Raw genomic sequence first — 17849 nt, forward strand, 5'->3', positions numbered from 1 at the left:
CAGCATTCTGTTCTGTTTTCTCCACCCACCTGTGTTCTAACCTATGAGGGCCAGCCAAGCAGTTTCTTTATTTTTTTTTAACCAATGACCTTACTCCATCACTGTACTAAACGTCACCTCCTGAATCCACGACAGCATGAACATCCGAAGTATGTTTCCTGCCGTAGGGAGTCTGAGCATGGGGCTCAGGCTGCTCTGCTTTCTGGCCAGGGTTCTTTTTCTGGCTTGTAGATGTCCTCATGTGGTGGAAAGAGAGAAGATGAGTGAGCTCTCTTCTTTCTCTCTTTTTAAAATTTATTAAAAAATATGGAATACTTCATGAATTTGCATGTCATCTTTGCATGGAGGCAATGCTAATCTTCTCTGTATCGTTCCAATTTTAGTATATGTGCTGCTGAAGCCAGCACTCTGGTGTCTATTCTTACAAGTCAGAGGTTCTCAAACTGTGGGTTGTGACCTTTTGGGGGTCAAAGGACCCTTTCACAGGAGTCACCTAAGACCACCAGACAACAGATATTTAAAACATATTTACATTATGATTCATAGCAGTAGCAAAATTACCATAATGAAGTAGCGACAAAATAATTTCACGGTTGGGGGTCACCACAATGTGAGGAGCTGTATTAAACGGTTGCAGCACCAGAAAGATTGGGAACCGCTGTTCTAAGGGTATTAATAAAGAATTAATTTTTTATTTAAATTATGCTTTGAATTCAGAGCACCACCCTAGCAATCTCGTTGGATTTTAACGACTTCCTGCCTCTGCAGACAGTCACAATAGGAGCTAGGTCTTCAGTCCATGAATGTGGGGAATATGGAGGGACACAGACATTGAGCCTGCGATAGCTTCCCATGTAATTATTTCTCGGGAGAAGCTAGCTTGTTTCTTTCAACTTGTAGATAGGTTGCTCAACAATCGGAGAGTTGGCTGGGAACTTGGCGGCATTTTCGACAGTGACTTTGATCAGGCGCGCTGAGCTCTGTGTGTGGTCTGTGGCAGAAGTCAGGGACCCGAGGGCTTGACCCACTGCGCATGTGCCCCCATGTCGAGGGAATATCTGACCTCCCCACGGGAGTCTGTAACTGCCATCCAGACAGACTCCTTGACGCAACAACTTCCGTCACGCTCTTAGGATCACTAGCTCTGGTTTACTGCCAATGGCCTTTGGCCTCGATGGAACCTTGCAATGTTTCCATAAACTTCCATCTTCTTGAGACCGTGGTAGTTCTACAGATAGCAAGATAGTGGCTTTCTCTTACAAGTAAGTCCTAGACTTGGTAGTCATGCTGGGACTGTGTGGAGAGCATCCCTGCATCCCTACAGGAGCTGGGACTGGGTGGAGAGCAGCATCCCTGCATCCCTGCAGGAGCTGGGACTGGGTGGAGAGCAGCATCCCTCCAGGACCTCAGCATCCTTTTAGGGCCATGCTCTGTGTGTCTTCTAGGCTAAGAGCAGCTTCACTCAGAAGATCTGGGCGGACCTGCCAAGTGGACTTAGGCATACCTAACTGTGCCCAGGGCTGAGGATCCAGCAAGGGGATCTCTTTCTCCACCTGCCAACAGCCAAACTACGTCCTGATCTATAAAGGAGAACTCATTCCCAATCAGGAAGTCAAGTAGAAATGAAAGACCTGAAGGAATGAAATGCTCAAGTTCAAGTTGGGGAAACCTTATTCTGTTCACATAAATGTCTACTGATTAGTAACCCAGGAAGGAACTTTAACCGTCTGATCCAAATCCATCTGCCTGTTACTCTGTGAACGGCACACACACACACACACACACACACACACACACACACACACGAGAGTAAAAATCTTGTGTTTCTCCAGGAATTCAGAAGGGAATACATCATATCATTCCTGATGGTTGGTTACTTGTCACCAGATTGAAGAAGTGTCTTACCAGAGGGGCTTGCTCTAGACCACTGGGTAATAAAGCCATAAATCATTAAGCAATCAGGTTCTGTCAGTGCTGACTGAAAACCTGATGCTAGAACTTACATTTTCCTGGGCAGACTGGCAGGAACGGCCGAGGATGCTGTTTATCTCTAGTATCCAACAGAGTCTATTCCGTCTTATACAGCCTTCAGTATTCGTTGCTTTTTCCTGATCTTGGATGCTAGAAACTTCTTTTAATTAACTTATATCTTATATGGCATGTCCTGTCTCAACATGGGAGGGTTCTGGAAGAAACTGAAAATGAGATTCAAGCAAACTGTAAGCCAATTTATGTCTTTTGTGCTGGAAAATGATGTTGGGGAGTAATGTGCCATGATGACCACCAGAGGGCGCTCAGACACTTGTTTTTGAATTTACAGTCCTTCAGCTGACTTGAGTTGAAACTGTTTTTATCCACAGCTGTACCCCCACGTGAATAAAATTTTGTCATAGTTCTGCCCATACAACAACACAGTACAGCCTTATACGAATGCTGGCTGATAGTGGCGGTGGGGTTTACAGTGGAATCTGATCAGCCGAGGGAAATTGAAAGTGTTACTGGCCAGTGGTGTGCAGGAGTCTAAAGGATCAGAACGTGACTCAGAAGAGCTAATAAATGATGTTTCAGTCCCAGAACCTTTATGGAGAGCACTCAGAAGCAAGCATATACTTACACAGAGCAAGATAGGACTTCAGTCTACAACAGAACCAACTGTGCAGCTGGCCCAGGCCAGAGACTTCAGATTCCATAGCCAGCAAAAACACGGGGTTCAAAATACCCACCTCTTTCTCTGTGCTCATAGCTGATATATGCTGTATGTATACATATTGTCTATATGTATATTGCATATTGTCCATATGTATATCATGTATTGTCTATACGTATAGCAGGTATGTCCCTATCTCTAGAGACACAAAGAACATGGCTGACTAGATGCCCAATCACGGTGGAGAGAAAAGAACACTTTATCTTAAAGTCTTCTTGACACCAGTGTTCTCCCCGTCTTTACATGGGATTCTGGGTGCCCTGAGGCCAGGCCTGCCAAGAATCAGAATTCTCGTGGGTTATGTTTGCTTCCTTCAGAAATGATATCCATCATGAGGGACATCGGTGGAAAGACATAGTCACACACATCCATAATTATAAGAGGGAAAACTCGCACCATTGAGCTCTTGAGAAAAAAAAAAGTAAATCTCCAAGTGGTGGCTCGTGGCCCAATTGCAATCTCTACCTGCTGTCTTGATTCCTTTCCCCTGTGATTCCTATTTCCAAACACAAACATCATCGGGACCCTGGGCTGCAGGAAAAACCACTAGTGTTTCATTAAAAATGTTTGGTTTGCCAGCTGTGGTAGCACCCACCTTTAATCCCAGCACTCAGGAGGCAGAGATAGGTAGATCTCTGTGAATGATAAGCCGGCCCTGTCTACAGAGTGACCAGGTTACACAGAGGCCAGCTTGGTCTACAGAGTGAGTTTCAGATTAGCCAGGGCTGACTGTCTCAGAAACAGTTTCCCTTCTTGTGCCCTGGGAGTAGAACCCAAGGGCTCATGAGCGCTTGGCGGGTGCTCAATCATCCGCCTCTACCTCCAGCAGAAGTTCCTGCTTCGGCTCCTCCAACTAAAATGCTGTGTGTGCTACTTTTCTGATTACCTCCCCTGGGTTTATCTTGGTCTGTGCTGCGCTTCCCGAAGACCATAGTAGGGGCTGCCATCTGCCCTCCATGCTTGCTGGCCTGTCAGGTGACATGCACAGCTCAGAGACACTCCTTCGTGTGCCTTTCCCTAAGCCTGAGAGGTTTCTTTGCATAAAATCCAGCACTTAAGGTTTAAAGTCAGCCTAAGAGCAATTTCCCCAACCTTATATTAAAGAATTAACATTGAGCAGATAGATGTTCGTCCACGATTAGCATTGGTCAGACTTATGCAGGTTTTCACCCAGTCCTACACTTCCATTTCTCTGTGATAAATGTCCAAGGTCACCATGTCTGGGCCACACGACAGTTGCATGCTTAGTTTCTTAAGAAGCCACCAGGCTTTTCTAGAGAGCAGCCATTTCCTGAGCACGCCTTACTGTTTTCCACTGCTGTCAGCAAAGCCTGCCTGAGCCCCTGTCTCCACATCCTTAGCATTTTCTGTCCCTACCCGGTCTCAAGCCCAGGCTGATCTTGAACTCCTGGTCTTTCTGCATTGTAGGCACTGCACCTGTTTTCCTCTGTGCTGGGGACCAAACTCAGAGGTGGGGTACCTGCTAGGCCAGCAGTTCCCCTGACAACTTGGCTTGGTTCTCCCAGTGCGTGTTCAGTGCCTTGACTTTGCACTATGCCGATGTTTCACGTCGCCAAGTTAAAACTACGTTGTTTATCTAACCTTTCAAAATATCAGTGCCGAGAAATCAGAGACAACAGCCAAATGTCTCAAACAGGTCAGTTTCAAGTGACAATAACATTTCCTTTGCCTAACCCCTCATCCAAACCTGAGGTTCCAGAAGGACGTGATGCTAACCAATCAGTAGCTTTCTTGTTAGTCTATCCCCACCCTCCAGTATCACCTTATAAGGAAAAGGACTGTCCCTCAGCTAATCCAATTTAGGTTTTGTTTCTGTTCTTTTCCAGCCCTTTGTTCTGTTTTTACAGACTAAAGCTTGTGCTCAATTCCTGAATGGAAAATAAAGCCAATTAAGATCATTAAGCCAAATTGTTGTCATTTCATCCTCTGACAATGTAATGTCGCATTTCCCAGAAATGGCAGGGAAAATCGCATTTACTCCAACTTCCCAGAGGAATCCAGTCTTGTCTTTTCTTTGAAATGAGGAAGTTGATTGCTGACATGCTCTTGAAACTTCCCTGCTCAGAACAAACAAACAACTCTGTTCTACAAACGATTACAATCCTGCTGGGCTTTGGGTTTTTTGTCGTTGTTGTTGTTGTTTTTGTTTTTTTGTTTGGTTTTTTTTTTTTTTTTTTGGACGGGGATGTGTGTTTCCAGGTTATATTAAAGAAAATAAGGAAGCCACTAGTCTGAATTTCTCTCTGCATTTAGAAATTCTACACAAGCAAAACAAGACTCAACTCTGAGGCAGTTCCTGTAACTGGCTTTGAAAACACAAAAAGTCTTGGCTGGGTATACTGGTACATGCCCATGGTCCCAGCTACTAGGAGGCCTGAGATTCAAAGAGCTCTCTCTTAAGGGCAGGAGTTTGAGACCAGCCACCCTAATGTGGAGAGACCCTTGTCTTCAAAGTGAAACAAAACAAAGAATCTAAAACCGACCAACAACCGGAACCAAAAGCCCGAGTCTCAGCCTATGCCGGTCCAACAGCAGACAGGTGACCCAATGAGGACCCCATTAACCATATTCAAAGAAGGTGGGTTCACAGCTCTTACCAGTTCAGAATAATTCTGAACCCTTTGTTCATGCTCAGTCCCTCTTTGAACTTCTTACAACTCTAAAAAATATTTACTTATTCATTTTATATGTATGGGTGTTTAGTCTGCACGGCTGTCCTCTGTGGGTGGGGTGTGTGTGTGTGTGTGTGTGTGTGTGTGTGTGTGTACATGCACACAGTGCCCTTGGGGGCCAGAAGAGGGCACTGAGTCCCAGGGAACTGGAGTTCTAGATGTTTGTGGCCTGTGAGTGTTGGAAACCAAAGCCAGGTCCTCTGCAAGAGTAGCCAGGACTCTTAGTCACTGGGCCACCTCTCTAGCCCCCTTTTCCAGTTTTAAATGTTACCCAGGTCATGATCACTTTTGCTCAGATAAATTCCATTAAACTTACTTATCTCGTTTTCCTTTTCGTAGGGGCCCTTGTTCCACAAGCATAACTTTTAAGCTCCAGCTTTATAATATGTGTTCTTTCTGCACAGCTGAGGAGAGAGAGAAGCTCTTGAGAGGGTCATTCGGTCCTTCATAGAAAGGCCAGCCCTGTCTTTACCTGTTGAGAGGCGAGGCAGTGCTTCACAAGAATGTGAAGATATTTGAGGACCAGTGGTGGGGGTAAAATAGACTCCACAGAGAAGCAAAGGCTTCCATCCACTCGGAAGACATTAAAACACGTACTCAGATCTTGTAGTAAGCCCTGGCATCGGCATACACTCCCGAAATTCTTCAGCCTTTCATTTACAAGCTTTTACCCCAAACAAGACGTTTCCATCTATAAAATGGGTCACACTAACATGTACGGCAGGCCGAAATTTGTTCAAATGTTAATGCAGGCGATTGCTGTTTATTTTGTGTTTATCCCCATGCACAGACTTCACCCTTTCAGCCAGCATTTGGTATGTTCTTCCCAGATAGACCTGATGTGTCCTTCAAGGATGTCACCCGTCTCCCTTAGCTTGGTCTCACTCCTGCAGGAGTTCGTTTCACTCTTCGTACCCCTCCCCCACGGCCCTACTACGGTCAGTCAGTTATTACCAATAGAACAAATAAGGTTGGCCCAGGTATGGCGCCACTCCCCCTGTAATCTATATGCTCAGCCGCTGAGGCAGGAGGATTGCATTGTTGACTATAGATAAAGTACTGCACAGCAGACTTGGGGAGGTTTTCAGTTTTGATAACTCACACTGCCAAGCACATTCTACTCCTTGATTCTGCAAGGTTGGCCATTTTAGCTACTTCATATAAATGGAATCGCATACTGTGACATGTTTATTTTATATAATGGAACAACCTAAAGACTTACCCATATCACTTTATATTGGAAAATTCCCCATATCTTTGCCTGTACTTTTTAAAGGTTGAATGGCATTTCATTGTGTGTGTATGTGTGTGTGCGCACACACATGTACGTACCCCAAATCTCATAACAAATCTCCTATGCGTTGGCATATGTCCATCTGTTCCATTTTTTTTCTAGATAACACTAGCTCTGAGCTTGAACACTCAGCAAGAGCTTTCCGGTTCTCACTGATCTCTCGTACTAACCTTCACCTTCCTTTCCTTTTCTTTTTTCCCTCTCCAGTTTCTCAGGCTGTTTTAAAAGCACTTCATATGGCCGGGCAGTGGTAGTAGTAGCACACAGCTTTAATCCCAGCACTTGGGAGGCAGAGGAGGTGGATCTCTGTGAGTTCCAGGCCAGCCTGGTCTACAAGAGCTAGTTCCAGGACAGGCTCCAAAGCTACAGAGAACCCTGTCTTGGGAGGGGGCACTTTATATGGATTAGGATTACCTTGTGGCTTTCCCCAAACACTATGAGATACAGATTTCACTTTTCCAGTTACACAAGGAGGAACTGAAGCTGGTTTGGTGGTGCATGCCGGTAATCCCAGAACCTAGGAGGTTGAAGGAGGAGGATAGCTGTGAGTTTTAAGCAGTATGGACTACACAGTGAGAGTCTATCTTAAACAATCAAACCAAAACAAAGAAAGGAAAAAAAAAAAAACCAGAAAGGGGAGAAGGGGAGGGCAAGGGAGAGAAGGAAGGGGAAGAAGGTGGAGGAAGGAGATGAGGAATAATTGAGGACCAAAAGTCCCTCAAAGTGACAGTTAGAGTAGATGCTGACCTCCTTGTAGTAGGTAGCACGATAAAGTCCAGTTCCATCTCAATGGCCTTACTCCTTGGTCAGTTCTCCGGAAAGTTCCATGAGCTTTGTTCAAAATTTACTTCTGCCCATCTTCAGTGTCATGGAGGTTGGCTATATAGCAGCTCCTGAACACACGGCCCAGGAGCTTCTACAAAGCCACTTAGAGAAACAGCTACAAAGTAAGACCCTCTCCTGACAGTCTCACAGACAGACAAGGGTTTGTCCTCTTCCCACCCAGCAAGGTGCAGACACACGAAACCCCTCTGTCCCCATTGGTTTTAAATTCAGTGCTACCCGCTATGGTGTCTGGGGTTGAATTTCTGTGCCAGACTTTCCAGAGAAGTTGGGCGGGTGGATTAACCCTGCGGTGCTGGGCAGGGCTCACAGTATTCTTCCGTGTTTATTTTAATTAGATTTCAGCAGCTGCTGCGGTTGGTGCGGGCGGGCAGGGCAGTGCGGCTATTCTGTCGCTGCCTCGGCATGCTGCTCCAGGAATTTGGCACCTCAGTCCTTTGCACAAGTCCGGTGGATGTTAAGGGACAGAAGGTGCTTGCAGTCCGGTTAGGGAGTTACAGGAACCAATGGGAAAACTTAGTTTGTGACCATGCCTGACCAGCCAATGAAACAGTCCGGTTTTGATAACTGGTTGTCCAGCCTGGATTCTGGGTAGCAACAATCCATTACCCCAGTACATCTGGCGACACTGTGGTGTCTCTGTGGCAGTTTATTTTGGGCGTCACGGCTGTTACCCAAAGTCAGGAGTAATGTGCTTCATTCGCAGACATTGAAACCCCCCAACCACAGGCATGTTTTCTTCCAGGGCAGAGGGCAAATGCAATTACATCTGTGACCAATTTGCACAGCTGGGAGGCTCAGTCTCCTGACAGAAACATTTATTTGAGATTCAGGGGAGCTGGGTCACCAGACAGGAAGCAAGGTCCAGCAGGCATTATGTTGGCCAATCTCTGAATGCTCGCTAGCCTGCAGGACAAAACAACAGAAGCTGTCACCGTCAACGCTGGCATTTAGTGGCTGAGAAAGAGCGTTCTTATTACACACAAGGAGAGGTTTGAAGGCACAGAGAAGAGTAAAAATTCTGAAAACAAGAAGTGGTTGCCACTGAGCCTGGCGCAAACCCAGAGAGCACAATTTGCACAGAGAAGCTGCGGAAGGCCGACTGCGCCTTTGATCCGTGGCATGGTGGCCAAGTCTTCCCACCCAGGCTTTTTTGTATCAGGCCCAGGCAGAAGTTCCATGTCTCTTCGGGCTCACCAGCTTTTGAAGGAGCTGACATTTTCAGAACCTGAGGGGAAAAAAAAAAAAAAAAGAAATACCTTCCCTTCCAAATTCAAAAGAGAAAAATTTAGGCTGAAATTGAAAGATCATTTGTCTTCTTAAAAAGTATCAGTTTCTCCAATTCATTTTAGATAGACATATATTAAATTTGCAAGAAGCTTGTTGGGTGAGATTTTTCTCTCTTCTTGAGAATACCCCAGTGGGCCTGATAACCACTGAGAAGCTGTTTACTGCAAGCTCCATGTTTGGCACGATGCATAGTTTTAGAGCGGGATGAAAATCCCACCAGCGTCTTAGAATAAAAGTTGAGTATTAATAAGAATATTTTCTTAGTTGTTGCTATTGCTGATGGTTCATTTCTGAGCCAGGGTTTTACTGTGTAGCCCAGGTTGGCCTCAGCTTGGGACTCTCCTGACTCTAGTTCCCAGTGCAATCATCTTCATAACTGGCTTAATCCCCCTAACAGCAGCCACACAGTAGCCACAGCGATGGTACCACATCCCCACGTACACCTGACAATCTTTAGTCACCACATCAGTCACACAAGGCTCTAGGGAGGTCTTTTTTGGCTTTAAAAATTTCACCACCTGCAGAAACAAGAGGACCCCAACAAGTTCAAAGGCAGCCTGATCTATATAGCAAGTTCCAGGCCAGTCAAAGAACAACAGCAACAAAACCAAAACTCCATCACCTTATATGGTGTCATAGGAATACTGGTAATATCCACCCTTTAAAAACAAGATTTATTTTGTTTCTCATTATGTATGCTGGTGTGTTACTGTGTTGGGATGTGAACCAGAGAGTATAGGTGGTGTGGGAAGTTCTTCTGTCTATGTGCTGCTTTTATTGGTTAATGAATAAAGCTGTTTCGTTCAGTGGCTTTGCAGAATAGAGCTAGGTGGGAAAACTAAACTGAATGCTGGGAGAAAGAAGATGGAGTCAAGGAGAAGCCATGGAGTTGCCTCTGGAGACAGAAGTAAGCCACCAGCCAGAACCTTGCTGGCAGGCCACGAGCCTAGTGGTGAAATATAAAATAATGGAAATGTGTTAATTTAAGATAAAAGAGTAAGCCAGAAATATGATTTAGCTATTGGCTAAACAGTATTGCAAATGATATAGTTTCTGGGTAATTATTTTGTGGTCTGGGCAGCCAGGAATGAACAAGTGGCCACCCTCAACATACAGGCATCCCTGAAGACTAGAAGAGAACATTGAATCTCCTGGAACTGGAGTTACAGGTGGTTGTGGGGCACCCTGAGTGGACGGTGGGAACCAAACTCCAGTCCTCTGCACTAGAAGTGATTGCTATTAACTGTTGAGCCGTCTCTTCTACACCATCTCAACTGGGTGCAGTTTGTTTCTTAACAAGGCTGATTTATCCTTTGGATTGGCCAAGCTCTCATGCTAGTGTTCCCAGTCTTCCAGATTATGATCCCGATGTCCCAGCTAGGAACAAGGCATCAGCATGCAGGTGTATTTACCAACAGGCAAGCTTTCTGTCATGTCCAGGAAAGACCATGCTCTTGTGCAAACTAACCAGACTGAACTAGATCCATTAAGTGGAGGCCCTGTACAGGGAGCTTGGTGCACGGTACCCTCAAAACGCCTCTGCCTCTTCATCACTGCACAACCTAGACTGAGCCCCATAGAGGTGCTGATGCTTCTCATAGCAAGATGGTAGCTTCCTGTGGTTCAGCCTGATGTTTGCTGGTTCAGAGAGGTCCAGTCATGGAGGTCTCAGGAGAGGGCAAGAGGGAGGGCTGACTGGAGGGGGCAAATTTCTGAATCTCCTAACAGGATTGTCCTTTGGAAATGACATAAACTCCCACTCTATGAGAAGTCTAGTCTTAAGTGACTGCCCTCCCTGTCAATTCCTGTCCCCATGTCTCCTAAGAGATTGTTTTGGGGGATTTCTCAACTTACTGGGGTTCCTTTGCTGTTACCCTAGCAAGCCCCTGAAGTGTGTGCATGCCATTTCTAGAGCTAGAAGACATCAGAAAATCTCCACAGAAGTACTGACTAGATCAAGTCTAGAATCTGGCTTTATAACTAGTATGTACCAGAGGGCAATAGCTCTGGGTTTTATTTCTTTGCTTCTTTGTTTTAACCACAGTTTTATTTTGGTACTAGATCTCAGACTGTGCTCCAAAGCAAGTTCTCTGCCATGGAGCTGTATCTCTAGATCTGGAGGGTCTATATGGAATTTTAATTTACTTACCACTGAAAATGCATGTATTTCAAATGTGTTTCTCTGGTGCATATATGTAGTCCCAGGTACTCACAGAGCTGAGGCAAGAGGATCATGTGAACCCAGGAGTTGCAAACAGCATGGAAAACATAGAGAGACTTTGTCAAAAATGAAAAATAAAATCAGTGCCGTTTCATTTCAATTGCCTTAAGGAACACTCATAGAATGGGCAGCCAGCATCATAGTCGGTTTTAAAACATCTCAATAACCCCAGAAAGAAACCTTCCTCTCTTCCCTCCTCCCTCCATTGTTCCACAACCTCCCTCTCCGTATTTGTTCCAGTTCTAGGCAGCAAAGAAACTACTTTTGTCTCTGCAAATTTGCCAGTCCAGAATGTGACGTGCAAACGGAAACACACAGTATGTGATCTGGAGCATCACTCTCCCGTTACTGGGCGGGTTTCCCCAGTCCATCCATATGGTCATATATAGCGATACTTTATTTCATTTTCTTTTCCAAAATATTCCACTTAGGGAAAAAAGCTGATTGTGTGCTTTGGCCTATGCCTACTTGTCCTTTAGCTACTATGTACACGGTGGCTATGAACGTCGGTGCAGAGGTTACATATGGCCATGCTTGCCTTCACCTTTCTTGTGTGTGTGAAAGTGGCTCTGCTGGGTCATGCTAGCTTTGTGTTTAAATGTTTGAGGGAAGAACAGGTAGCTTGCCAAGACAGCCATATGTCGTGGGATATTTGTACACTGTGTGAACATGTATTGCTGTGATTGGGGTAATAAAAAGCTGAACAGCCAATAGCTAGGCAGAAGAGTATAGGTGGGACTTCTGGACAGAGAGAACCCTGGGAAAAAGAAAGGCAGGATGCTAGCCAGGTGCTGAGGAAGCAAGGATGGGCAGTACAGAGGAAAGGTAACCGAGCCACGTGATAGAAGGTAGATGAATGGAAACAGGTTAACTAAGTTATAAGAGCTAGTTAAAACAAACCTAAGCTAAGCCTAAGCTTTTGTAATGAATAATAAATCTCTGTGTCATTATTTGTGGGCTGGAAGTCCAAAGATAGTCTGACAAGAAAACTTGCTCTCTCTTTTAAAAAACTTTAACCAGGCATATGTAAGTGGAGGCTGCCACTCTCATTCTATAGTCCAATAAGCAGTGTACAGAAACCCCAAGGTGTCCATTCCCTTCTTGACATTTATTAGTTTCTGCTTTAAAAAGTCCAGCAGCCACCCTAATGGGTGTGGAATGGTATCTAATTGAGGTTTTGGTGTCTGTTCTCTGATGACTAATGGTTTTGACATTCTTGTAAGTGCATTTCCAGCCACTCATGTATCTGCCTTCAAAAAACAAATTGTGGAATATTTCCATTTTAACAATGTCATCTTTTCTCTCTCTCTCTTTTAAAAAACTTTAACCAGGCATGTGTAAGTGGAGGCTGCTTGTTTGTTTCCAGCTTCCCAGACCCAAAATAATCACATAGAAACTATATTAATTGCAACCCTGCTTGGCCTATTAGCTCAGGCTTCTTATTAACTAACTCTTTCATCTTAAATTAACCCACCCCTATTATTTTGTATTTTACCACATGACTTGTGGTTTACCACTAAGTTTTCTGCAGGCAGGCATCTTTCTCCTTTGGTGGCCTTCTCTTCTCCTCTATCTGTGCTTGGAATTCCCACCTTGCTCCATTCTGTACTGTCATAGGCCCAAAGCAGCTTCTTTATTAAGCAATGGTAAACATATTCACAGCATACAGAGGATAATCCACATTACCGTTCCTTTTCTGTCTAAATAAAAAGGAAGGTTTTAAGTTTATTGTAGAAAGATTATATACAACAAAACAGTAATCAAGCAAGAGTTATAGTTACAATATTTAATCCATTTACATTTGGCAAATTAAGGAAAATACTCTATCATCTATCCTATTTTTGTGAGTCTTAAGTTTTATATCTAATTTATCTTTTATATTAAAGACTCCAGAAGGATATAAGAATTCCACATTAGGCATGGTGGTGCATACCTTTAATCTTAGCACACAGGAGGTAGAAGTAGGCAGATCTCTTTGAGGTCTTGGACAGCTTAGTCTATGTAGTGAGTTTCAAGATAGTCAGTTGGGACTACAGAATGAGACCCTATTGCAAAAGACATTTTATTATCACATAAAATAAATGTACAAATTAAGGTTTCATTTTGATATTCTCATATACGTATGTGATATACTTTAACCACATTTAGCCCCTTACTCCTTTCTCTTGTTACCCCTCCTTCCTTTCCACTCTTTTCCTAATAGCCTCTCTAATTTCTTGTGTCTAAAAACAAGAATCTGATTCCACATATGAGTGAGAATATAAATTTTTTTTTGAGTCTTACTTATTTCACTTACCATAACAATCACATAACAAAACGTCATCCATTTTCCTGTAAACAATATGATTTTGTTTTTTATGGCTGAACAAAACTTCAGTGTGTATGTGTATTGTGTGTGTGTTGTTTGTGTGTGTCTTTGTGTACCTCTGAGTTTTTTTGTGTGTTGTATATGTCTTTGTCTGTGTGTGTGTTGTGTGTGTTGTGTCTGTGCATATTTGTGTGTATGTGTTATGTGTGTCTGTTTCTGTGTGACTATGTATCTTTGTCTATGTGTGTGTCTGTGTGAATGAATGTGTCTTTATGTGAGTTGTGTGTGTCTCTCTGTGATTCTGTGTCTCTGTGCGTGTTTTATCTGTGTGTGTTGTATGTATGTGATGTGTGTGTTTATGTGTTTTGTGTGTGTCTGTGTATCTTTGTCTCTGTGTGTGTTGTGTGTCTGTGTGTGTGTTGTATCTAATTTATACAGTCATCTGTTGATGGACAGCTAAGATGATGCTATAACTTGGCTATTGTGCATACTGTCATGATGAACATGAATATTCAGGTTGCTCTTCAATACTCAGTATTAGTTTTTGAATGCAGAATAGCTACCTATTCTTTATTTATCAAATCCTTATTTCTTTCAACATTCTTTGTAAACTTTTCAGAATATAGGCAAAAAAAAACATTTTTTGTTATATTTATTCCTAAATATTTTTCTCTTAAGTGCTACTATACAAATAATTTTTTTCTTATTTATGTATTAAATTTTTATTAAGTTCATTGGTGTATGTGTGTGTATGTGTCTGTGTGTTGGTGCACATGCTATGGTCTGGGAGGGGGCACATCAGAGCACTTGCAGGAGTCGAGTCCTTCCTTCTACCACGTGGGTGGCAGGAATTAACCTCAGCTCCCAAGCTTTTTCTGCTGAGCCGTCTCACCAAGCTCTAATTTTATTTCAGTTTATTTATTGCTACTGCACAGAAACACATTGATCTTTTTGTGTATTGATCTTTTATCCGGGGGCCATGCTAACTACCTGTTAGTTTTAATGGTTTTTAGTGGATTAGTCAGAACTTATTTTATAGTCCAAGATTACATCATCTAGAAATGCATTTTAGCTCCTCCCTCTCCACCTGGACTGTCCTGACTTCACACTTGCCCCTTACCTAAGTGAGGACCACTCCAATGGCAGCTGCACCAAAGCTGTTTATTCAGCCCTTGGTGAACTAGGTATTCCAGCTCCTTGAACCAGGAGGCCAGTGCTGCCTCCCAAGTCAGGAGAGAGAGACTTCCCAGGGCCTATTGCACAACTCTTAGGCATGGTGACTAATCGAGAGTAAGTCAAAGCAAGTTCTGAGGCAGACCATTCAGACACCAGGAAAGGCACTTCCTGCGGTATAACTAAGGGGTAAAGCATTTATCTAACATGTCCAAGACATTGGGTTCCACCTCCACCACCACCACAAACAAAACAACAAAAAACCCCAAACCAACCAACCAACCAAAAATCCCAATAAGAAAAGCAACAGGACAGTTTTGGATGTGAGATCTTTTCTGCCCAGGCTAATGCCTTCAAGATGCCTGCTAGACAGGGATACAGGGTGTGGTGAGGTGTGGTGGTGTAGTGTGTGTGTGTGTGTGTGTCATAACAACTGGACAGAAAACACAGGCTGAACTGTAGCCAGGACTGTACAACATCCCAGCATCTTAATAACCCACACTGACCATGGCAGGGCACAATAGAGCAGAAACTACTGTGCTTTTTTTTTGTTTTTTTTTGTTTTGTCTTTCTCTCTCTCTGTCTCTCTGTCTCGGTCTCTCTCTTTCTCCTCTCTCCCATCTCTCTATCTCTGTCTCTGTCTTTCTATCTCTCTTTCCTGTCTACCAACTCAGGAAGCTGTTTTCTTGCAGGGAAGTTCTATAAACCATTCTGATCATGAGGAGAGTTCCAGCTCAGGCGGGTTTCCAGTTACTTTGAAGCAGTCTGTGCCTCCAGTAGGAAGACCTCCACAGAGATCTGTGTTTATCCTTGTTTGTGGTGACTGTTTGGTGGAAACAAGACACCCCGGACTTCAGAAACAAGATCAAATAAACTTCTTGGTTCGTAGGCAAATTGTGCAGAGTGGGCTTTGTGCGGGAGCCTGCAAAGGTGGAAGTGCCATTCAAGGGTTGCCAGAGCCCAAAAGCATAACCTTGCCTTGATGCGGCTTCTGGACCGCCTCCAGTTCCTAGCGAGATCCATGCCCAGCCTTCCTGAAGTGCACCGTTGAGAAAACGCCTGGAGAATAGGTTGACAGACACAGGGAGCAACACGGAGAGAATGGCTTTAATGAGCCAAAAAAATGTGGTTTCAAATGGCCCTGTCTCCCAGTGTCCCTGCTGGCCTTCGCCAGCAGAGGCAAATTCTTGTTCACTGGCACAAACTCCGAGAGACACCGAGCAAGCCTGTACAAACTCCAAGGCTGCATTCACATTCAAGTCTGGAGCTCTAGAGCATTGGCTTTCTGTGAGGACTGAGAAGTCTGAGCCCATAGGGAGCTTTTTGGCCTTGAATACTGTCTAACCTGCAGGGGGAGCCCGCGGGTCTCCAGCAGGGAGAAGTTTTAGTGGGGCTTTGCCCTTGGTTCCTAGTAAGGGGTGGGTGGGGCTGTTTTCATAGGTGGATTATCCAGTTCAAAGATTCTCTGGCTTTGGGCGTGTCCTCCTGTTTAAAGGTTTCCTGGGTGTGATCGTGTTAATGCTAGGCAAAGAGTAGAAAATGAACACACACAAAAATTAAAACCACCTTGCCACATGCTAGTCCTTTCTGACCACTATTGGCTCAGGGTAGAAGAACAGGACTTGGTTAAAGTTAGAGTCTGGAGCGGTGGTGGCGCACGCCTTTAATCCCAGCACTCGGGAGGCAGAGGCAGGCGGATCTCAGTGAGTTCGAGACCAGCCTGGTCTACAAGAGCTAGTTCCAGGACAGGCTCCAAAACCACAGAGAAACCTTGTCTCGAAAAACCAAAAAAAAAAAAAAAAAGTTAGAGTCTGGACTTGGCTGGAGGGTTCTCTGGCTGTAGTCTGTCTTGGGAAGAGAGACTCTAGTAGCTTCACTGGGGAAAACTATAAAGAAGGAGATACTCTCCCTGCACCTTTATTTATTGAATGTTAGTAATATTCTTTATATTTTCAAAGTTTCCTACATTTGTGCAATGTACATTCTCCCACTACTGTGTGCTCCAGCTCCCTGTAGTGCCCCATCCCACCTCCCTCCCAACTGCATGGCCTCTTTATTTTTATATTTATATAAACGTATATATTAAATAATTAAGTAAAACAATATTTAACATATTAAATATCTATTACGGAAATAGGTTAGATATTAAATAAATATTATGCATTTAATATATAATACATCTATATAGTTAAAATAATTATATTTAAGTTTATATTTTGTTATCGATAACTCCAACTCCAGTTTAGTGCCGCCAGCATAGACATGGGTATGTAGCCATTGCTAGGTCATGGGCAACCTACAGTTGGCCATGCCATCAAAGGAAAGTGACTCTTCCTTATCCAGCAGCCATCAATTGCCAATGACTCTTGCCATAATGACGGGGCCTCTGGTCTCTCCCACGTGCATGCTGAAATTTTTGAGTGACTTGATCTTGTACATGCTTCTGTATTTTTTGAGACAGGAGCTTTCGATGAACCCAAAGCTTATTGATTCTGCTAGGCTGGCTTTCGAGTAAGCTTCGGGAGCCCCCCCCCCCTTACAGATAGCAGGTATTTTATTAACTAAACCATATTCCAACCCTGCTAAATTAAACTTATTAAATTATTTTATTTAGACAAAGTTTCACTATGAGGACCAGGCTAGCCTTGAACTTACAGCAAAAGCAAACCACGTTGCCTCGGCCTCCTGTGATCTGGGATTACAGGTTTTGTACCAACATGCCTGGATTTTGTGGTCATTTGGAAAAGATAACAATGTCCAGAGGAAAGAAGCAAAAATTGAGATCTGGGAGGATACAGGGAGCCCAGATCCCTGCCCCAAATCATAAAAATGGCGAATGAACTAAACTCATTACTTTGCAGGGAAAACTGAGTCATCACAGGGTGGGGTCACCAGTGTCAGAAGCGGTCCTGTGGCTGTAAAAAAGTTCTTCTGATAAACGTTCTCTAAAAACATCCATTTCTTTTGCAAGACAACGCTGCTGACTTTGTGGGGTTATCTGTTCATTAATTTCTCTCACCTTCTGTGTTAGTGGCCGCTTGTGCTTTAATTATAAAATGGATGTATTGAAATGACCACAATTATACTTTGAGCTGGGAAAGGAGATTTTTAAATTACTCACACTGAGTTTCCAAAGATAGTTCTCTCCTTCCTATGAACCCTCCCATCTAAGCCGACCCCTAAACCCAGAATCGGAGGCGTTAATAACAGCAAACGGGAGCTACATCAGTCTCAGCCTTTCAAGCCTGTTCTTAATTTCCCCATCATCAAATGTGCAATGTTCAGAGCTATTGGTTTAAATATCTGGCATTAAAAATAAT

General features: G+C 43.8%; 1 non-coding gene across 1 annotated transcript; it reads right to left on the reverse strand.

The window, feature by feature from the left end:
- Window positions 1-300: 300 nt before the first annotated feature.
- LOC121434186 lies at window positions 301-407 on the reverse strand. The gene has a single exon (XR_005972401.1). It is a non-coding gene; the product is annotated as a U6 spliceosomal RNA (small nuclear RNA).
- Between the last annotated feature and the right edge of the window lie 17442 nt (window positions 408-17849).

The sequence above is a fragment of the Microtus oregoni genome, unplaced genomic scaffold (assembly GCF_018167655.1).
Source record: "Microtus oregoni isolate MIOR12 unplaced genomic scaffold, Mior012 000042F_ref0000377, whole genome shotgun sequence".
Lineage (NCBI taxonomy): Eukaryota > Metazoa > Chordata > Mammalia > Rodentia > Cricetidae > Microtus > Microtus oregoni.